This window comes from Amphiura filiformis, chromosome 15 (genome assembly GCF_039555335.1).
Source record: "Amphiura filiformis chromosome 15, Afil_fr2py, whole genome shotgun sequence".
NCBI lineage: Eukaryota > Metazoa > Echinodermata > Ophiuroidea > Amphilepidida > Amphiuridae > Amphiura > Amphiura filiformis.
This window is the reverse complement of record NC_092642.1, coordinates 48,420,443-48,442,893: the sequence shown is the minus strand read 5'-3', so window position 1 is coordinate 48,442,893 and position 22,451 is coordinate 48,420,443. Positions and strand designations below refer to the sequence as shown.

Sequence of the window (22,451 nt, the reverse complement as noted above, 5' to 3'; positions counted from 1 at the left end):
AATGCAAGATCACCACAAAATACGATGATAAACAATGATTTATAAGGATTGTTAGTCTTGTAATATATCTGAGTTGTGCAGTAAAAATTATAAACAGGCAAAATATTTTGCAAATTTTATTGCAATTATATGAAAAGTCAAACATGGAAAGCAAAATGCAAAAAAAAAAGGGCAATACAAACATTGACAAGATTGATTCTTAAATGCATTATATTTTAAATAAGATTTTATATACACTAAGCCAAAAAAGAAACTTCACAAGGTCATAACTTAAAATCCTGTCTATCAAAATTAACCAAAATTACACACAAGATTGCCTCAATACTCTACTCTAAACACATGTCAGTAACTATGCAGTTGTCCAACTGACACAACAGCAAAATGCACTGACATGCAACACCTTCTTGGACCACATTCACAGCGCAACAGATTTCTTTGGCTGGTTCCAATTATTCGCCTGTGAATGTGATCCCAGACGCTGTTCCGTGTCAGTGCATTTTACTGTTGTGTCAGTTGGACAACTGCTTGGTTACTGACATGTGTTTAGAGTAGAGTATTGAAGTAATCCTGTGTGTAATGTTTGTTCATGTACAGGCGAATAATTGGAACCCAGCCAAAGAAATCTGTTACGCTGTGAATGTGGTCCAGGAAGGTGTTGCATGTCAGTGCATTTTGCTGTTGTGTCAGTTGGAAACCTGTTTGGTTACTGACCAGTGTTTAGAGTAGAGTATTGAAGTAATCCTGTGTGCAATTTTTGTTCATTTTTATGGAGAGGGTTTTAAGATATGACCTTGTGAAAAATTATAAGTTTCTTTTTTGGCTTAGTGTATGATTATCTATGCAATATTTGAAAGGTTTTTTATATATGTTACTTTTATATGAATGTATACAGCAGCTTTTACACATACAATTTATTTTTTGCCATAAGTAACACCAAATGTCTTTCATTGCATGGGCTATTCCAGTTGAAATCCCCCTATGGAAGACACAACCCTTCACACAGGGAGGGTGAATTTCAAATGGGTTACCTGAATGGGTGACTCCATTTGAAATCTACACCCTCTGTAGCTCTCTGTGTGGGATATTAAGGTCATGTCTTCCATAGTGGTGTATGGATTTCAACTGGAATAGCGCAGTTGAAATCCATACACCCCCTATGGAAGACATGACCTTAATATCCCACACATAGGGTGCAGATTTCAAATGGAGTCAGCCCATTCAGGTAACCCCATTTGAAATTCACACCCCTGTGTATGAGATTAAGATCATGTCTTCCATAAGGGGTGTATGGATTTCAACTGGCACAGCCCATTGTATCGATCTCATTTATAGGTTTATGATCCAACCATTCATATATCCTCAGGGAACCCAATTTCAGGGAACCCCATTTGAAATTCACACCCCCTGTGTGGGATATTAAGGGAAGGGGTATGAACGTTTAGACAGTATTTATTGTGGGACATTAGAGCACATCAGACATATCGAATTGCATTCTGAATACGAAGAATGTCCTTCTGATATCAAATTGTTTGAAATTCGCAATGTACTACACATTTTATGGCAAATCATTAAAAATTAATATTTTTGATATTTAACAGTACTTGAAGTAAACTTTATAAATCTGATGATTTATACTTAAAGTGTAGAGTAGGTGGGATGAAAAGCCGACGATCAATTGAAAATTTTGACCTTTTCAGTATTGAAGATATGGATATTTTTCCAAAAACAAAAAAAAAATAGGTCTTTTTGGGAAAAAATCGATATCTTCAATATGAAAGGTCAAAATTTTCAATTGATCGTCGGCTTTTGCTCCCAACTACATACACTTTAAGAATATATCATTAGATTTATAAAATTTATTTTGAGGACTGTTATATGTCAAAAATTTGAAAAATATCAAATTTTAATAATTTGTCATAAAATTTGTATTATATCGTGAATTTCAAAATAATGAAAATTATTTGATATCAGAAAGACATGCTTCGTATTCAGAATGCAATTCGATACGTCTGAGGTGCTCTCATGTCCCACAAAAAATACTGTCGAAACGCCATAAACGCTCATTCTAGATCCCTTAAGGGCATGTCTTCCATAGGGGTGTATGGATTTCAACTGGCACAGCCCCATTGTATCCCATTTATAGGTTTATGATCCAACCATTCATATATCCTCTTGCCAGAAACTGTAATTACTAATATGTTGCCATGGTAATCAACTCATATACAGGGTAATGAAAATGGACAAATGGTTTCCTTTATAGCATAACTACCTACAGCAATTGATTCTGAGGTTTAATAGTACTCAAATAAGGCAAAAAAAACATGTTTGCTTCCTGTAGCAGGTCAAAAAAGTCAAATGCGAAATGGTATTTTTTTATTTTTTTATAATCCATGTATTCAAGTGAAAAAAACAAAACCCTTTTTTGCTGCAAATTGGAATGGGAATTTACAGTGGGTCTCTCTGACACACACACAAAAATCATATTTCTTCATATTCAAGAATATTAATAATCCACTTTCAACCTGCAGATTAAAAAAGGCATTTGAAAAAATGTGTGATGTTTTCTCCAGTAGTTTTTCACTATGCTCATTTGTTGTGTGATGTGTAAATGTTTACTCCAGTAGTGTTTTATATTATTTTTGCGATTTATGCATAAAATAAGCTGTCAAAAACGTAATGCTTGCAAGCGCTACAGGAAACAAACTTTTTTTTTTGTTGGCCTAATGCCAGTGTAGGGCGAAATGGGAAGATTAATTTTCTAAATTATATATTCAGTCAGGAAATGGTAGAAAGTAGATTTAGACTATAGACTAAGTAACTATTTAAGTAAGTTGTTCTCTTACTATATATTTGACTTAATTAGAACTCTAAGCATTTAAAGTCATAATTATTGTTACATTCCCATAAAAATAGATTTGTATTTATTTCCCATAAACTGTTTCTACAGTGCCAGATATATAATTTTGAGCCAAACAACTAAGGTAAAGCATAGAAAATAGCAATTTAATTCCAGCGCTGATGTTGCCAATGTGTCGTCACCATCCCATAGGCCATATGCGTTCTGCTATTTTAATAATGGGAATAAAATGACAGTACATCAGTGTTTTAAAAATATAGGATTTTGTCACAAATACAGCACCTAAACACTGCTAAAGACTTGAGTTTTGCAGGGTATATTTTATTAATCTACAAATGCCAGGGGAAACTGTGACTCTGTTAGGGTGGTATCAGTAGGAAATGTGTTCTATTTCTATCTAGAGACAATAATGTATTCTCTCTGTCTATACGCATAATAATTGTGCAATTTTATTTGTTATCTATTAACAAAGATTGTGTATGTCTTTTTGTGTCTCACCAAGTACAATAATTGTAACTTTTCCAAAAACATCTTATTTTATTTTGTATTTTAATGCACTTGCTTTGTTTCAGATATGCTGACAGTAAAAGTTTAGTAATTTTTTAATGAAATATATCTTATTATACTGAAATTATTTTGCTTGTTGTTACCCCCATATAGAAAACAATTCTATATGGGGGTAACCTTCTCTTGTTGTACCTCACACCTGGAATAGACTGCCAATTGGTATCAGGGAATCACAATCAGTGGGTATTTTCAAGAAGGTTCTAAAAAGTCACATTTGTTTCCTCAAATTATGTAGCCTTTCTTTCACAGGCAGTTCTTGCTGATTTTTTCCTCATGTTGTTCTTTTGCTTTTTTTTTTTTTTGTCTTTGAGCGCTTCATTCTAAATGTAGCAGTGCTATATAGAAATGAATTAAATGTATGTAATGTCCATGAAAACATTTATCTGGTTCCTTGAATTTGCATTGGCTGTCCTGGGCTGGCCTAAGGTGTTCCCCCTCAGAGTTGAGAAACTTGTGCCAAAATGTACATCTAAATCACCCATTTTAACAGTATCTGATCAAGTTTTTATGTAGCGCTGCATTGTCTGTCCTGGGATGTTGGGGTTGCCCTCTGGGAGTCAAAAAAATATTGCCAAAATATATGTCAAATTGTCCATTTAAAAAGTATCTGCTAAGTTTTTCTGTACTTCACCTGAAAAAGTCACAAGCAGTAAAATGCAAAAAGTGGTTACAGTTGTCTTAAATCAATGTTTAATATTGAACTCTATTATGTGCACTACTATTTTTCTTTATTATATTTCTTTATATTACAAATCATGAAAAACATTCAAGAACCTGGTTAACATTTCAATGTGTGAATATCATGTTGCTGTCATTTCCTTTGGATATGACTCAAAATACAGGGTGTATCAAAATGATTGGTACCCATCAGTTTCCAATATTTATGGCCAAACCACCACAACAAAATGCAACATAATAGAGCTACCTTATTTATAGATGAATGTTATGAAAGGTCATAAAACTATAAATTATGGGCTTTCAAGAGGATCCAATGTTGTATATTGAAGAACTAGATTGTCAATAAACACCAAAAACTGATGGGTACCAAACATTTTGATACAGCCTGTATGTAATAGACATTTAACATAGTCTGATCCACCATAACACCCTAAGTGTTGGGTTTTTGGGGGGAGGAAAGAAGAAAGAACAAGAGAGAAGATAAACAGAGAAATTGTTTGTTTTGGTTGGGATTCGAACCTGAGACCCCTCGCGTGCCAAGCACTAGGTCATCGCATCACATGGGATGTATGCATGCATGCATGCTGGATATATATTGCGCATTTTGTAGTATTTGGTAGTGTTAATGTCAATTCCAACACTTCCTTCCAACACCAGGGGTAATTTTAAGTATGCATGCATGTGCCACCCAAATGGGTCTGCTTTTCGCAACATATCCCCAGACAGCTCCAGACATTGGGGTAGGTTTTTCTATTATCACTCAGTACTATGTGTTTGCATGCCTATGATTATGTGCATTCCCAAAGACCAGCAAAAAGTCCAAAAACTGCAAATCCTCAGACATGGTTCCATGTAACTTCTCCATGTAGATGTTAATGGTTGCCAAGCACTTTCGATCTCAAACCAAAAGAGGGCATAAAAATCTATCAGAATGCTAATTGCAATCATCAACATTTTGGGTGTGTCCCATTTATAGAACAAGATACATGTATTACCTTTTATGGAATTTTAGGTGGAATTATAAACACTGCCCTCTACTGGCCTGATGTTAATTAAAATATTAAAATCAGCTTCATTTGCAAGTGATAAAAGCATTTTAAGGACCACTTTATGTTGAAATCAATTAATCCTTGATGAGCATTGACCAGGTATGTCCGCACTTAGTGGCTTATAATGGGAATGGTATATAGCCCTAATTGCAATTACTGCTAAAGTGCTGGGACCTGGGTGTATGATATGTATGTGCACAGTGCAAGTATATTTTAATATATTATATACGTTTTATATGTATACATGTGATGACAATGCAATGTAATTTTTTTTTACAGATTTTAGATGTATTTCTTTTTATCCGACATTGTTTTGTATTCACTGTTAAAATAACTCATCAGAGCTTACTCAGCATCTAGTAAACCAAGAAAAAGAAAAAATCAGAGACTGTTATGATAAATAATGACTTTGTGACTTGTCCTAAGAAAACTAAATACGTTTAAAAGAAACATGTCGTGTGCATCGTAGGACTCTCAAGGAATTCAAAATATTCCAAGTGTAGTTCTCTACATGTAAGATATTCCCAATAATAACAACTTGTATAGTTCTTATGATATTTTACATGTTAAGTGGTCTTGTATATCTAGGCGCTAGTATGTCTCGTATAAAACATTGTTATCTATATGTTTATATTTTTCTCTTTCGGTATTATTTTTTTCAATTTACTAAATATTTTGAATAGAATAATTCTGCTCCAATACCCCCACCCCACCCAACATGATACACCATTGCCTAACAAAAGTAACCGAAATGGTAACCTCGGCTTTATTCCTTATCCAAATCCAATCCCCTTACATCCCATGCAGTCCCGCATGCAGTACGATTTTACACCTCTCCCACTGCAATAGATATGCTTTACATTTCCTACTCTTTCTTTGATTACTACTATGCTAATGTTAAAATTGTTTTAAATGAGAAGAAACTTTTATCCAAACAGCATTGCATCAAAGCTCCCATTGGGCGCCCATTCCTTTTTTAAAGGAATTTTATTAGCAATTTCTCATTGCATTACAAAATGTGAATTACATTTTATATTATTGATATTAGTACAGGTCTTTAATTGAAATAAAAGGCATTTTCCATGACAATAGCCATTTATGCTCATCTTAAAGCAAATTTCCACAGTAAAGTTGAGCAAATTTCCCAGTAAAGAAAAATGGCTTCTCGTTGAATTCTCCTATAGTTTCTAGCTTAAATTTAAAGAAGACGCAGCACATTGGAAGGGGGGGGGGGGCAGGTTGTTCAGTTCCCCCGAATGGAGTCTGATTAGGAGCAAATTTTGACGTTTTTAACGTTCCCCCCGAATCCCCAACAAAAGTGGGGGGGGGGGTTGCCCCCCTGTCCCCCCTTTGCGCACGCCACTGCATACAACATAGACATCCCGGGGATACAGGAACATTGTATAGTCCACAAAGAACCAGTCAGATATGAGGACATCCTTGGCCAGACGCTAGTTACAACTAATTAACTAAGTTCTGCAGAAATAGAGCAGGCGCAGCAACTGGCGGAGTGGGCATTGTTCTCCGTTCTAAGGCTGCCAACCTTCAGGGTAATCCCGCAACAACAGTTATAGTTACATATTGTCCAACTAACGTGGACAATGGAGACAAATTAACATTGAAGCACAGTATGACAACTTAGGAGCCATTGATTCCATTCCAGCTCACTATGTCCTTGTAGGAGACTTCAATGGTAGAACAGGAGAGGCCGCATGAGATACAAATGTTATCTATCATGACACAACCAACAGAACTGGACATTAATATGGTAGATTTGACAACTGAGAAAACCTCATAATTACAAATACCTACTTCTGAAAGAGGAATGGAAAGCTGTGGACGTACATGAGCCCAACAGGAAGCAAATACCAGTAGAAATAAAAGTAGAAAGAGCAAGGCTTTGCCAAGAAAGAAACACTACGACTGGAGGGTTCTATGCAAGCTACAGCAGCAATACACAATTGAGGTACGCAACAGATTCCAACCTCTAGAAGATATTGATGAAAATGCGACCGAACGATATGAGAGATTTACACAGTAGCAACGGAGAAGATCATCCCTGTTAGAAAGAAAATCAGGAAGGCGTGCTTCTGAAGTGATCACAGAGTAACAACAGTAAGACTGAAAATCAAATCAAAGATGCTTATGAGACATATCAAGAAAGCACAACCGAAGACAACACAGGCTCAGTTATAATCAGGTAAAGTCTGAATTAGCAGGAGCTTAACGAGGCAATAGAGGATGATCTCAGCATCAAGCTAAGAGAAGTTGAAATGACACATGACAACACTGTAAGCAGAGTTGGAGACTGATTAATGACATTACAGGAAAAAACCATCAATGAGGGGCCAGCTGAAAGGATATATTCAGATGGAGAGGGATAACAATTGGTATGATCATTTTAAAGATCTACTAGTAAGTTTCCCAGATATAGAGGGAGAAGATGATATACAGTAATAGAGTCTATTACAGGTGATCTCACGATTGAGGTTGGTCCTTTTCGCCATGAAGAATATACAAAGGCAAAGACAGCAATAGCAGAAGGGAAGAGTAGTGGAGAAGACGGCATCCCACCAGAAGTAGATGTGACCTGAACGACCTGGTGCAGTGCTAGGGTTTTGCAACGACGCATTGCTGAAATAAAGAAAGAATGCCAGATCAATGGTATCCCAATACTAAAGTCAGGAGACTTATATGAGTTAAGGAATATCATCAATAATGGCCAAAACATTCAATAGGATGATACTCAACAGGATAGACTTCTGAGAAACAACCAGAATGGCTTCAGAGTAGGAAGAACTACTGTCAGCCACATCCACATACTCTTAGAAGGATAATTGAAGGAGTGAAGTCAAAAAATCTACCAGCTATAATAACATTCATTGACTTCAGAAAAGCCTTCGACACTTCACCGAAGCAAGATGCTACAGATCCTCATGCATAGCCTATGGGATACCAAAACAAATTGTAAATGCTATTGGAAGGATATTACAAGAAATGCAGAGCCAAAGTGATCTCCTCTAATGGAGAAACTGAGCTGTTAGACATGTTAGCCGGTGTTCTACAAAGCGATACCCTTGCCCCTATCTGTTTGTGATATATACTCGACTATGTCTTGGGAATGGCTATAGATGGCAAGGAAGAAGCATTTGGATTCCATCTAGAAAGGAGAAAGAGCAGACAAGTTGGGCAGAAGTGGACTTCGCTGATGACATCACCCTCCTGTCAGAAGAAGTAAAACAAGCTCAGGAACTGCTACAAAGGGTCAAAACAGAAGTCGGAAGAATCGGCTTAAAGATAACTGCCACCATCTTTTAACCACGATCAGCAGGTTAACATCAGCACAAATAATGGCACAAAGCTAGATGAGGTGAAGACTTCAAAGACTTGGCTAGCACGGAGCATGATGTCAAAACACGTAAGGCAGCGACTTTGAAAGCAAGTAACAGCCTAAGCAAGATCTGGAACTGGAAGTCTGCTCTACCAAAGACTGCGGGTTTTCAGTGCAACTATCTAAAGAGCTGGATGGCTGTTACACTCAAATGCTTAGGGCAGTGTACAACCCCGGGTGTACAACATCCATTGGAAGCAGCACATACAACAAAGAGCTGTAGGGAGACCTTCCAAGACTCTCAGAAAAGATCAGAGAAAGGAGAACACGCTTCGCTGGACACTGCATCAAGTGTAAGTGTGAACATGTCGCTAATCTGAGGAAGAGGATTGCTATTATATTGCCTGGAAGGTATCGCTATTTTGCATGACAAGACCTAGATCCTACAGACCTGGAACTGATGTGGTTATCAGTGGCTCTTAGATCTTGGAAGCTACTGGTTGCGGCAGTGTAAATACAACCGGATAGCAACAGCTATATCATCAACTACTTGATAATATCACCTTGTCACAGCGCCCAATTTCTGGTCTTACTAGGAGACTTTAAGTCCATTTCAAGGAATGGCTTGCGGTAGTCGCAAGACAGATGCAGCCGGCCGACGCTCACAAGAACTACCTTGTGCTGACACAGATCGTTACCGAGCCAACTAGGGAGGACCACACACCCAGTTTTCAACCGCTGTAACTTTTGCAAGGCGCACATCAAACCACACTATGTCCTAATTAAGTTGCGGTGGCCATCTACAGAGATAAAACCTTACAGACGGAAGATTTGGCGCTATGACAAGGCTGACTATTGGGGCAGGATAGGCTTTCTTCTGCATACTGGTCTCAAGTCTTCCAAACCGACGACCCTGAACAAGCTTGTAGAAATGTTAATGCCATCATTATGCGATGCAATGGATTATAATACATTCGAGTAAATTTGTCACCAAAAAGACTGGCGACTGATGACGAAAGTTACCAGGGAGCTAGGAAGCGTTGCCTGTTCAAGACGTTAAAAAAACACTAAGGAAAGCAAGGATAAGTTAGCAGCATGGAATACAATCAGGTTGAGAAACAAGAGAAACAAGCCAGCGAGAAGGAAGTACATCAACACGATGAGGGAAGGGGAAGAGCTCTCGGAAGACTGAGCAGCAAAAAGTGGTGGAGCACGGTAAAAACTCTTTCTGGAAGAAAAGCCAGGGCCGACATACCTGTGATAAAAGATCAAAACCAGGTCTACACAAAGGAAAAGACTTTTGCAAAGAAATGCCAACTTGAGAGTGCAAAAGAACCTGTTCCAGAAATAAATAACCTACCACCAAGCCAATTACATCAAGAGGTTCCTGAGAAAATTAGAACCTGACAAAGCTAATGGTCACATGAGAGGGATTACGCATCGCTCCATAGCAACATCAGCTAGGTTATATATAGGTATGGAGGCAGTGGTACAGAAGCAGCTTCAGAAGTACCTGTTATAGAACCTTCCCATATCAGACAAACAGTTTGGCTTTAGACCTCATCACAACACAGCTGACCCGGGCTTCTGACAAGTTTCTGTCCTCATAGTACATCCATCCCCCGCATCCATCAATGCCTCTGACGGTACCACAAGGCTCAATCCTTTGCCGGTTGCTGTTAACGTTCATTGTCTTTATTGATGACCCGGGAGATGAATGCGAGAGCACACTTTATATGTACATGCAGATGACTCCACCCTATTCAAGTGATTACAGCGTGGCTGCAACAGTGACAGTAGCCTAAACCGAGAATGAGGATCTGCGGGCAGGGGCAGACAAGTGAAAAGTGACTTTCGAGCCCTCCAAGTGTAAAGTCCTAACTATCTCAAGAAAGTGGAACTAATTCAGACGTCTATTTTGGTAACACCAAACAAGCAGAGAAGGATGCGCTGCAATGATCCTGGGTGTCACTATTGATAAGAAACTCAGTAACTCACCTGGGTTAAGTACATTTCCAACACTGCTGCCAGATCTGGACAGCCTTGGCGTGAAAGGGAGAGCTATAGTTTACAAAGCCTCAACCGCCACCCTGAAGCTTCTTCCTGGTTGAAGGTATACGAGGATATGCCACCGTTTTGAGTACCTTTTCAGCGATTTCGGTATATCGATGGGTGGGTTTTCAGTGGAGACAATGCGCCCAATTGAGCCCATTTGGCATTTGGTCAAAAGTGCCACTAAAAGCGCCCAGTTAGGTCAATTTTGGGTGCTAGTTTTGTGAAAATTTGGTATACTGATGGGTGGTAAAACAGCAAAAAGTAAACCCACCCAATCCTAACACCCTTCCCCAACCGGTACCCCCAAAAGAGAATTACGGGTGAAATTGATTTCACCCAAAAATCGGACCTATATTTAGCATGTTTAGTATTAAACTGTTTTAAATGCATGACATGAATATTATTTACTTTTAGTTTCAATTACTTTATTTAGCCGCATCTCATCAAAATAGCTATGTTTGGCTATTTATAGGAAGGAAGACCCTTTCACAAATTTTGGAAATTAAATTAAATTCTAAAATTCTGAAAATACAAAAAATACATATAAGCTTTTTCTTCTGGGTAAGAATTTTTTTCTTGCATGCAACAGCTTTTTCTTGTAGGTTAGAAATTTGATAAATAGGTCCATACATGAATTTTGTATATGATGACCTATGTATCAAATTTCTACCCTGCAATAAAAAGGCTGTTGCATGTAAGAAAAAAAAAATTCTTACCCAGAATAAAAAAGAGTTTTCACTTAAATGTATTTTAATGGTAATTCCTTCACTTTTAAGCACTTTATACACGATTTTAATTTTTACACTTTGTCTTATTATTCTAATGTTTAAACTTTACCAAAATCTTGGAGATGAGGCCTGGGAGATGAGGTGAGTAAAAAACAACAAACAGGGGTGTGTCAGCAACTTTTTTAAAGGAGGGCGCTTCATTGGTTATACCACAAAAACATCATGATTGTCAACCACCTGCTCCGCTCTAGTGATTTGCGACCAAATATGTACATATGAATAGCCGCGACCTTTGCTCCTTTATTGTGATTGGCTAATGATTCGTATAGGAAGAGACGTGTGTAAGCGTCGACCCACCCCAGCTTCGTTCTCTCTCGCTGTTCCTGGATTCCCTTACGTCGCATGTGTAGAGATGTCAACGTGAAAAAAATACTATTATTTTTCTGGATTTTGGATGTCAACTCGTGTGTGATATTTTGTGATCTACTATTGCAGGTAGGAATATGTTATACAACGGGTATATAACACCATCGCTGTATACATGTCAAATATATATAATAAAATCACGAATCTAAATCGATCTTGTGAGCGGCCACTGACTGTACATGTACACATAATCATACTGATGATAAATATATCGAAGAATTTTGTATCAATAGCATGTTCGATCGCTTACATGCTTCTTGCATGCTTGGAATTTATTTCAACGCCCATCGTAACGTTTCATAATCACCAGTATGGTTTGGTGTTTAAAATTATTATAGAGGTGCGGGATTTGGTAAAATTATATACACTTGATTCATTTTCACAAGTCCAGTAATGAACCGCACCTGAACTAGCACTGCGCTATCACACAGGAAGCGAGTTATTATACGAGGCAGACTCTTATACAGGTGCCAGTGAAAGTATTATGTTCTGGAAATCGAATCTGCATGGACTACCGTGAATGCAACGAAGTGACTCATATATTTTATGTTGGCAAATGTGTATGATGGGCAAAACAGACGTGGTGTTAATCAGATAAATATATATGTATTAAGCATTTTAAGGTTAAGCCTATGATTTGCTCTGCATGTGCATGTTGTTAATAGTAAATCGTGCACAATACAACCAGTTATTCGTGATAAATACTTATATTGTGTTACCATGGTGATTGGTGTAGCTAGGGCGGCGTCGCGTTTGACATGTACATAAAATACACAACTAGCATGACACACCTACTAGTATACCATATCCAAATTCACACATGCATAATCATGCTGAAATCAAGTGCCTATCACATTTGTAATCATTTCTTTATATCCGTATATGGTCACAACCTTGAATGTTCATCATGCCCACACAATAAATACAAGGAAAAGGGATACGCTAGACTACTACAGACTAAAGGTCAACTTAAGAATTGAACATTACACGGTTCATCGAAGATGCAGAATAGATCGCTTCACAGGTAGCCGGTTAAACAGTAGCTGTTTCAAGTGGTTTACAGGTTTTTAAATTGACCATTAATTTGATATAGTAAGTTTAACATTATGTTTGATTTAACTTGTGTCTTAAATAAATAGTTTTATACAATCATACTTTTTGACAGAATATAGTTTATAGTTAAAAATACTGTTTAATATTTCTCATCTTCTCTGGTTCTAATGTAGCTATAGATATGCTGTATAATTATAAAGATAGCTCGCAGCAATTTCAATACTAGGCTATTTAATAACAAATACAAAGTAGTCATATTTATGCTTAATACTACACCCCCTGATAAATTTTGTGACTAGTTTTGCATTTTTCTCACAAAATAACTACACACTGGTAACAAAAGTTATGTATATTAATTATACTAAAGGGCAAGAAATCCAATTGCTTCACTGAAATTTCAGTGATTCAAGACAAGTGGTTCATTTTTTTTTATATATATGTAAAGAAATGAGAAATCTTAAGTGATACCTCTTTTCTTATCATAAATAAACATACCGCTTGTCTTGAGTCACTGAAATTCCAGTGTAGTAACTGGATTCCTTGCCTCTATAATATACATTACAATTTCATCTTGGAACCAATTACCCCAATCGACTGTAGACATCAAAACAACTGAACCCTTTAAACAAGCTATTTCAGAAGTGGACCAGACCTCAAACGACGACGACCAGAAGTAAACATTAGCGCCCCACACTCTCGTCAGCCCTGTGTTTCACTTCCACGAGGAGGTCTACGGGGAGAAATTCTACAAGGTACAAGGTACATAACTTTTGTTACCAGTGTGTTATTATTTTTTGAGAAAAATGCAAAACTAGTCACAAATTTATCAAGGGGTGTAGTACCACCTTAATTAAAGAGACAAGATTTCCATGAAGGAATTTCATTTATATGTCACCTATTGAACCCATTGATTTATTGCATTTTGAAAGAGAAAACACCAGTGCAGTTCAATACAAGTCAATAGCTATTCAAACAATCATTCTTCGCGTTTTTGTCATGTGAAAGGTCTTTATTATGTATACAAAATTGCAAATGTCAAAAAAGCGAGATATCCTAATATTTCATTCATGTCAGAATGTCATTGAAGCACAAGTCATTATGTCACATGTACTTTTTTACCGTTATATGCTAATCAGTAGCCTGTTGAACCACTTCAACAATTGAATTTGATTGTGTAAACATTAATATGTATATAACTGGCAAAGCATTATACTACTGTACACAAATGTGAGTCCATCCAAATAGTTCAGACTGTCCATAAGTAAATAAAGACATTAGAAGCCATAAATTCCAGTATGTATATGTTATACATGGCAGTACTGTAGAAATAGGAGCTGCTGCTACTTGAAAAAAGAATTTTAAGAAAAAAAAACCACAATGAACGATTTCCATCTAGTTTTGTTATTCTTTTACTACAGGTACAATTATTACAATGTGTTATTTTAGAAAATGAAAAATTTCGTAACAACGTGCAACGCTGATTTACCGTTAATTTTGGATTTCAAAAACCATTGGTTTTGTGGAATGCTAGTTCTACATCTGTGGAATGTTGTTGTGCATTTGTAGTATATTTGACCTATTTGTTTGTGTCTACGGGAAATATGTAGGCGTAAAAATTAGGCGTTCACTTCATGCATGACCAGATTGTGTTGTTATAATATGTATGGTATAATAGTTATGAATGTTTTCAGTCATCCAGTTGTAGTATATGAAGTTTGATTTGATTCCAAACTTCGTTATCTGCAAGTATTATAGAGAAATGGCAAATTCTAAGTAATTTAATGTTTGGAAATTGCACCCAGAGGTGTATTGGACAAAAACACTGTCAATTTATGTGTAGGGGTGCGTCTGATAGAAGAGGGGATATCTCGCCCAAAAAAAAGTGCTGATGAAATACCAAAACTGTACGGTGCTGCTTTATTTGCAGCAGGATACTATAGCTGATATTAAATCACAGACAGTACATGTATAATACAATTTTTGGTTATTTGCACCACAAGATTTGGACATTTTTAGACCCACTTCAACAGTTCAGTAGTACACTGAACTCCTCAATATGGACCCAGTACATCTTGTAAACACATCAAAACAACTAGCCTTATTATACTCTAATCCCACATGGCTTACCTTATTGGTTGCATTTAGACTATAGTTACATTGCATTGTAAATGTCCTAATATTCTTAAATGTTGACATAAGTGTGTGTTTTAATCAATTTTAGTACAAAATGATATGTAATTCATAAAATAGCTCAATTTTTGACAAAGTTAGCTCACAGACATATAGATATGATATAGTAGTTAACCCCTTAGCTACAGATGTTAACCCATTAATTCAATACTAATTTTATTTAATATAAACTGCGTCGTCCTTTTTAAAGAAATTTCTTGTTATATTGTGGTATCGATCTCGAGTGCAGGCACATTATTCAAGGCACACCAAATTTCTATATAGGCACATCCGTTCCCTTAAGCAGGACCTGGATGTATTATATACCCTGGAAATCTATGACAAATTCTGACGTCTTGCAAAACCTACGTGATAATCACTTTAGACCCCTTTTCTCGATATTTAATTCCCTTCACGGATTTGCTGCATATACTTTTAAAGCAATAATGTACGATCGTATAACATGAAATTGGTTAATTTTTACCAAACCGGATTTTTTTGGGCATATTTGATAGTGTTTACACACGTCCCAACTTACACCTAAATATGGAATCAGCCAAATTTGTTGTGTTTGTAGGTCAACAGAGCAAAGTTCGACATAATGTCATACTTCAAAGAATTTGTAAATTGCGTTTGATAAAGTTTTGGAACTTTGTTTCTTCTTTTTCTTTCAACTTTTTTTTAGGCTTATTTATTTTTTGCAAAAGGTCGGGTTACGCCGAAGTTTGATTGACAGTTGAACTTGTTGGATGATATTATGAACATATCACTCGGTAAAGTATTTCAATATCACTTTATCTGTAGAAGTTCAACAGGAACCTCTGAGCAGGAACAATAGAATTCTTGGGTACTAGCACTAGGATCCACAACATGCTCGTCTATCAGGGAACAGTTCTTAAACCCCAATACATTTGTACATTCATTGAATGACCTTTGAAAATTTGGGTACAAAAACTCATACTCTGTAACTTGAGGTCAAATTTTGCACTATGATTATGTAATTGAGATTATTGGACTATGCCATTGGGATGAGGCTCTTGTGGTCCATAGTGTAGTATAAGACCACTGTGGTATAATACATGCAGGAGTTTGGCCACATGTTCATTTGATTGACTTTGAAGTTTGATTGACAGTTGAACTTTTTGGATGATATTATGAACATATCACACGGTAAAGGTCAAATGACATTGATTGGCTTGGGGAAATTATTTGCGATGACATCATGAGAAGTTCTTGCTCGGTCAATGAATGATCAATCATTGTTGAATATCCAGGAATGAAACTTACTATACATTGTAGTTTGTACGACCGAAATGATGTGTTCGATTTTCATTTTTCAGATGTGCAGTATAAACCGGTGGCAATTTGTATACACTAGGATCCATAACATGTTCATCTATCAGGGTAACAGTTCCTAAACCCCAATACATTTGTACATTCATTGAATGACCTTTGAAGATTTGGGTACAAAAACTCATACTCGGCAACTTGAGGTCAAATTTTGCACTATGATTGATTATGTAATTGAGGTTATTAGATGCCATTGGGATGAGGCTCTTGTGGTCCATAGTGTAAACATGGTAAACGGAACCCAAAGTTTGATAACGTCCTATAACAACAGTGTTTTCGTTAGGAGGCTGATCCCCCTTCCCCTTCATTAAACGTAAGTGTGATGGTGGAAATCACAATCCAAAACTCTGACCGATATTTGTACTAATCAAACTTTTTGATTTGTTCCCTGACTGAGGCAAAGGCAAAAATGAGGTGAGGTGAGGTGATGGTGGAAATCACAATCCAAAACTCTGACCGATATTTGTACTAATCAAACTTTTTGATTTGTTCCCTGACTGAGGCAAAGGCAAAATTCCTCTAGTGCCTTAGAGAGTTTTGACTACGTGGGAGGAGCCCGGTGGAGGAGGGTCGAGGGTCAAAGAGTATGTGGGAGGAGGGTCCAGTTAAAGTATATAGGGGCTTAACCCGGTGAAGGGGGCTAAAGCATGCCATTGTTCATGAATCACAATCATGACAATGGGTGTGTCATTTGGAAAGTGTAATTGTATCAGGGTGTCCCAAAAGTCTCTTTACCATCTCTCTCATAACTAGTAGTACCGGTATTATCGTAAGGAAAATCTAAATACATATTGGAAGAAAGCAAACTTGTACAATCATCCTGATACCAAACTTAACATAATTAGGTTTTTCATTGAAAACGTACATCATTTCCAAATCTCCCAAATGTTAGTTATTTCATTGAGTTCATTTGCAGCACAGGTGTCCTTAAGTATCAACTTTGAGATATCAAAAAAAGCTTGTCTTGAGTCACTGAAACTCCAGTGTAGTTACTGGATTCCTTGCCCCTGTAATATACATAACTTTTGTGCAGTGTGTTATTATTTTTTGAGAAAAATGCAGAAATAGTCACAAATTTATCAAAGGGTGTAGTACCACCTTTTTCATCACTTATGGTGACGGGTTCCTGGTAGTGGTTGTAGATACTGCATGCAGGCACACCACTCCACGCCATACATAAATTCTCCCAGTCACATTTCCCCAATATGAAATTTTTAAAAAGTAAAATTTTAATTTTAATTCTTTTAAAGTTTGGCAGAGGCGGGGTTCGAACTCACGGCTCACCGCTTTGGCTAGTATCACGTATACCATACGTCCAGCGCCTTAGGCCGCTCGACCACGAAGAACTTGATAGTGTCATTGTGAAAATTTATACCTATAATATTAATAAATCGCAACTTCATTACTGCATCATATTTTGGAATTTTATCTGCTTAAAACATTATAAATGTGAATTATAATAAAGCTACCATTATTTATATTGTTGAATTCTCAAGTGCATAGAGACAATTAATACGAGGGTCCTATGAATAGGCCTACATACACAATACATAAAATCGATTTTGATATCGGCCATGTGCTCTGCTGTGCATGTGGTTTCCCGCAGTGGCGGAAGTTGTATTACGAAGTGCATCCGAACTCCATTTTGAAGCAAATGATTTTGACAAGGCATTGGATTGTTCCAGTTTGCATCCTAAATCCACATTAGACCCCTAATTTTATTTACAAAATCAAAAGATTAGATTATCATAACAACAAAACGGTAATCTTTTGTCGGGTCTAATGTGAAAATTACATTAAAAAATGCAGTTTTACAGAATTAATTTTCACTTAATTCCAAAAAAAAAATGGCGTATATAAGATTGAAATAAATTCTCTACCTTCTATACTAGATCAATTGTGACGCAAGTTGTTATCAAAAATTGTTGTGATAGATGTACAGTTAATATTCATATTATCCATTACCTGTCTGATGGTACAGTTTTTACAAAGAAAATATTTATTTGAAAAACCTGCCACTCGGCTTTTTCCGGAAAGGTCACAGGGTCGCCGTGACCTGTGCAATAATTACAATTAAAATTTTTCTTATTCTAACAGCAAGCGTTTCTAGAATATATTATGGCGAAATGTGGTGTAGCATGCAGGTGAGCTAAGGACATGGGGTCAAAGTGCGATAGGGCGTGAATATTGATCACGTGACTGACATGAAACTGATGAAAAAAACCCCGCAAATAACGAGACTATAATTATGTCAGGTTGTCAGTGCTATCTTTAACTGACTTTCAGACAAAAGCAAACAAATAGATGATTTAGACTGATTCTGATTTCCGGGGGGGGGGAGTACATGTATGTACCTACTGCTAGTACACTAGTTTAGCGATTCTTAGAGAAAACAATGTTTAAAAAGCCCTGTTTTCTACAGTGCCCCCCCCGTTTTATTGTCTCTAATTAGTATTTACACGGCGAAAAATCGCAATGTTTAGGGATAAATTGGGAAGCATGAACATTCCTTTACACCACATTAACTTAATACTTCGTGTCATGCTATGCGGAAGACAGTGTCAATATTGTTGTGATGTTTTTGAATTCATTCTTCATGCTAACCCCAGGGGGGTCACTCCCATTGTGGCCTGTACACCATCCGCGATAATCAACTTTTGAAAAGCACCCGAAACAAGGATTTAACCCTGGGCTAAAACGATACCCTAAACAGGGATTTTGTTCCTTGCATCAAATTTCATACCCTAAATTTCATTTCCGCGTATTACCAATTGCAATTTTGCTACCCTTTTTTCCAATATTTCATGTTTTTGACACCCTAAACGCGTTACGCGCGTATCGTGCCTACCCACGAAAAACTACCCTTTTTACGCGTTTTCATTATCGCGGATGGTGTACAGACCACAATGGGAGTGACCCCCCCGGGATGCTAACACATGAATATTATGATAAAATCATACAATCCTTTCATTTTTGGCAAGTTTTCAAGGTCGCTATATAAATGATATTACATCGTCTATAATTAAATGAAAGCGCGTCATCAATGCTGCCTGTCTAGTCAGTGCTAATTAAGTTGTCCAACATTGTTTACGTTTGTTGTGTTGTTACTAACTAGTCGTTCATAAATACCAGTAGGCCCTTACATGTAAGTAGGCCTAACTGCACACTTTTTTGTCAAAACACGTTGAATTGAAATTCATGATGATATAGGGCCAGCGTAGGCCCCGGCCTAGTCATGAGGCTCATAATTATTTTAATCAAGATTATTGATTTGGCCTAAATTAGAATTTTTTCTGATTATTGATTTAGGCCTAAATTAGATTTTTGTTGTAGATTTAAGTGATTTGGATATTAATGTCGAAGAGAGTAGGCCGACATTGTAGAAGGCAAATTGTGACGTGTCATGTCAAAAAGAGACACTTTTGGGCAGGTTATCAATTTTGAGGTTTTTACATATCTTAAATATAGAGATAGTTTGCTCAACAACGCCGTTTTCCCCAATGAAATTGGACATTCCTAAGTGAAGATATTGAGTTCGTAAGTTATGGTATTATAAAATTGGAAATTGAGATATCGGCCTTTAAAAAATATTATTGACAATGTTGAGAGTAGGAATTTCCTTGATAAATGTCTCCAAAAATACAAGATGCCAGTTATATTCCGGTCTGAAACTATCAGAAAATATTTTAAACATTTATAACATCCCAAATTCGCAACAAAGCTAAATTGTGAAAAAAATCACCCCGGGCATATTTTTGGCTATTTCTCCATTTACGATCCTGCCCAAAAGCGTCTCCTTTTGACATGACACGTCACAATAATTATGTCTTCCAAATCCAATTCCGAAATAGTATAGCCTACATTATAGCTCTAGGTCCACTACTTGTTATGTAAGTCTGTATACTGTAACAGTGGGCGTGGTGGGGACACGCCCACTTAGAACAGTCAGGATAGGTTGTCTCGGTCCCAGCCTGTTTGTGATCCTCCCGTTTGTTTAGTGACGAAGGAGCACAAATCGACTGGGACCGAATAGCTACTTAATTTAAAATTATGAAAATTACACCCCCCCCCCCACCCGCCATAAGTTTTTCCTTGCTGTATGTACTGTACATTTCTGGCGCTTGCTTCACCATGTTCACGCATCTGTAGTTTCTGATTACTTTCGCATGTGAATGCAAAGCATATTTCAATGCTATAACTGGAAATATTCTGGCATATAATAATCTAATCATAAATAATGGCTGCAAGTAGTTACATTGGCTAGTGTTTTTAATCTATTGTTTACTGGGGCGTAGCCAGCTATAGGAACAGATCTGAATTAATACTGTTCGAGTACAAAATGTATGTAGGTATCTTTGACCATCTCACTAATCAAATAATAGCCTATTGGCCTTGTTTGTATCAAAAAATTATTTGAAATTAGAAGCATTAGTGCTTGTTAGTATTACTTTATTCGGTAAAACTGATCATTATTGCCTGTTTAATAGGCCATTATTAAATAATGTAACCCCATGAGAACTACCTGCCTATTGGTCAAAAAGAAGTTTTCATTATCAATTGGACCAATCAGCAACATTGTTAGAATAATTTCACCACGCAAAAAAATTTGAGGTGAATTATTTGCAAAACTCCATTCTGATTGGTGATTAAAATGAAGATATCATGTAATTGACCAATCAAAGGCAATGTTAGATTGGCAGGTAGTGCTCAGGATGTTAAATAATTCAAACACAAATAACGGCAACTATAATTAATGGTTTTAGGTCCGGGTATACTCCACTTGTTAATTTCTATGAAAAACAACCTTCATGTACTCTTAATTACTTAAGATAATGGATTAACGTAATAAAAGGGTTCATAATCACATCCGAAATTGTTTCCTTTTAGAGCGAGTTCCTATATTTGCTTTCATTAGTTGTCATGGAGACCAGGCATAACCCCATAATTGAAGCCGGGTCATATATATGGTCATATATATATACGATATAATTATATATACGTATATGACAGTGATGGGAAGGGGCATAGGTCATGTAGGTGGAGATTTATCCAGTCTACATGCCTATCATAATCATATAGGCCTACGGTAGGTTATAAAATAGGTAAAGAACGGGGAGTTTTAGGCCACGATATAGGCCTATTGCATGATTTAGAATTCTAATAATTTGGTTATATCTCAAACTGCTTGTTTGTAATGTTACCATGGAAACGTACGTTTTCAGCATATAACCGCCAAGTGATAAAATTCAACAGTCTTCCGCATTGCATTATGACATCATAGTCAATTACTCAATTATAATCGTATAAATGCTGATGGCATTGACATTCAATTTGCCTCGCGAGTCGTGATTTCAATACACACAAAAGTCACTTGACTTTTTCCATCGATGATTGATAATATATGAGCAATTGATAACTGCATAGTTCTGTCCAGGTAAAATAGCATGAACGTGGACACAGGCACAGTACAAAATGTACTGTGCCAAGTGACGCAAAAATATGTGTCCCAGGGTTGTAATGCAGTGCCGGGTGGTATTTGAGGGATATTTTTATGAAATGTACAAGTTTATTGAAAATTGCCTACATTTGGCCAAATTCTATGTGATTTTGCAATTTTTGACACTTGAGTGCTAGGTGCTTGAGCTTAAAATGTTTATCAGTGGTGGGCTCTCAGGCTCTGCCCTGATGTGTCCTCAAATTGATGTCCAGGAGAATCGTGTGGTTTTGCTGAGACTTTTGTTTATTTCTTCAGAAAGAAAAAAAAACCGATTTAGGCATCAATTTTAACTAGACATATTCGGATTTTGTTGTTGTTCGTTTACACGTACGAAATACTATAGTATTCCTTAAAGGTGCATTTCTATTTTAAGGGTCGGTCGGGTTACGCCAATCAATTTTTTTAGGCCTAATAAATCATGCATTACTCACGAACGCAAAATCGGAATCAACTGAAATTTTGGGATGAGAATTGTTTCATAGATATCTACTGAAACATGCCATAAAAAGAGGACGCTAAAATACTCCTTTAAGATTGCCCAAGCCTTTTTATTTGTTCACGGTAATCCCAAAACCAATTGATAACTGATCAAAGAACTACACCTTGCTGCTGGCTGCAATACTGCAATAGTATTGGCCTTTGTCCTTAGAAATCCAGGCCATAACCTGGTTTCCCGTACTTGCTGTTCAAG

The 22,451-nt window shown here is 36.8% G+C and overlaps 1 protein-coding gene across 1 annotated transcript in view; it reads left to right on the top strand.

Annotated features, from left to right (window-relative positions):
- Positions 1 to 11,603: 11,603 nt before the first annotated feature.
- The window catches only part of LOC140171754 (gelsolin-like protein 1), a 42,501-nt gene continuing 31,653 nt past the window's right edge, over positions 11,604 to 22,451 (top strand). Inside the window, exon 1 of the mRNA XM_072195073.1 lies at positions 11,604 to 11,760. The gene's annotated coding sequence lies outside the window, so the exon portion shown is untranslated. The remainder of the gene's footprint in view (positions 11,761 to 22,451) is intronic.